The sequence below is a fragment of the Cucurbita maxima genome, unplaced genomic scaffold, assembly GCF_002738345.1.
Source record: "Cucurbita maxima cultivar Rimu unplaced genomic scaffold, Cmax_1.0 Cma_Scf03509, whole genome shotgun sequence".
Classification (NCBI taxonomy): Eukaryota; Viridiplantae; Streptophyta; class Magnoliopsida; order Cucurbitales; family Cucurbitaceae; genus Cucurbita; species Cucurbita maxima.
In genome coordinates this window covers 1-1,678 of record NW_019275525.1, presented here as the reverse complement: position 1 = coordinate 1,678, position 1,678 = coordinate 1, and the positions used below count along the sequence as shown (strand labels likewise).

Here is a 1,678-nt window from a genome sequence, read left to right as displayed (position 1 = left end):
AAGTCAGATATCCTAACCGCTCGAAGACAACAGAAAAATTTTTATGTGTGAAAAAAACAAGAAACTCGAGAAAAGAGAATAATTGAAAATTTCATAAATAAAATGGTTCCGTTGCCGGGAATCGAACTCGGGTCTCCTGGGTGAAAGCCAGATATCCTAATCGCTGGACGACAACGAAAGAATTTAAATATATGAAAAAAAAAAAGAAACTCGAGAAGAGAGAATAATTGAAAATGGTAAAAAAAAATAAAATAGTTTCATTGCCGGAAATCAAACTCAGGTCTCTTTAGTGAAAATCAGATATCCTAACCGCTGGACGACAACGGAAGAATTGTTATGTGAGAAAAAAAAAAAACAAGAAACTCAGGAAGAGGGAATAATTGAACATTGAATAAATAAATAAATAAAATAATTCTAGTGTCGAGAATCGAACCCGTGTCCTCTGGGTGAAAACCAAATTTCCTAATCGCTGAACGACAACATAAGAATTGTTATGTGTAAAAAAAAGCAAGCAACTCGAGAATATAGAAAATTGAAAATTAGAAAAAAAAAATAAATAAAAATTTACGTTGCTGGGATTCGAACTCGAGTCTCTTGGGTGAAAGTCAGATATCCTAACCGCTCGAAGACAACAGAAAAATTTTTATGTGTGAAAAAAACAAGAAACTCGAGAAAAGAGAATAATTGAAAATTTCATAAATAAAATCGTTCCGTTGCCGGGAATTGAACCCGGGTCTCCTGGGTGAAAGCCAGATATCCTAACCGCTGGACGACAACGAAAGAATTATTATATATGAAAAAAACAAGAAACTCGAGAAGAGAAAATAATTGAAAATGGTAAAAAAAAATAAAATAGTTCCATTGCCGAAAATCAAACTCGGGTCTCTTTAGTGAAAGTCAGATATCCAAACCGCTGGACGACAACGGAAGAATTGTTATGTGTGAAAAAAAAAACAAGAAACTCGAGAAGAGGGAATAATTGAACATTGCAAAAAAATAAATAAATAAAATAGTTCTAGTGTCGAGAATCGAACCCGTGTCCTCTGGGGGAAAGCCAAATTTCCTAATCGATGAACGAAAACATAAGAATTGTCATGTGTAAAAAAGGAATTCGAACTAGAGTCTCTTGGGTGAAAGTCAGATATCCTAACCGCTCGAAGACAATAGAAAAAATTTTGTGTGAAAAAAACAAGAAACTCGAGAAAAGAGAATAATTGAAAATTTCATAAATAAAATGGTTCCGTTGCCGGGAATCGAACCCGGGTCTCCTGGGTGAAAGCCAGATATCCTAACCGCTGGACGACAACGAAAGAATTCTTATATATGAAAAAAAAAAAGAAACTCGAGAAGAGAGAATAATTGAAAATGGTAAAAAAAAAAAAAAAATAGTTTTATTGCCGGAAATCAAACTCGGGTCTCTTTAGTGAAAATCAGATATCCTAACCGCTGGACGACAACGGAAGAATTGTTATGTGTGAAAAAAAAAACAAGAAACTCGAGAAGAGGGAATAATTGAACATTGCAAAAAAATAAATAAATAAAATAGTTCTGGTGTCGAGAATCGAACCCGTGTCCTCTGGGGGAAAGCCAAATTTCCTAATCGATGAACGAAAACATAAGAATTGTCATGTGTAAAAAAGGAATTCGAACTAGAGTCTCTTGGGTGAAAGTCAGATAT

The 1,678-nt window shown here is 34.3% G+C and overlaps 2 non-coding genes across 2 annotated transcripts; both read right to left on the bottom strand.

Moving 5' to 3' along the window:
- Window positions 1-708: 708 nt before the first annotated feature.
- Window positions 709-780, bottom strand: TRNAE-UUC. The gene has a single exon. It is a non-coding gene; the product is annotated as a tRNA-Glu (tRNA).
- A 458-nt stretch (window positions 781-1,238) lies between these two features.
- On the bottom strand, window positions 1,239-1,310 carry TRNAE-UUC. The gene has a single exon. It is a non-coding gene; the product is annotated as a tRNA-Glu (tRNA).
- Window positions 1,311-1,678: the final 368 nt, after the last annotated feature.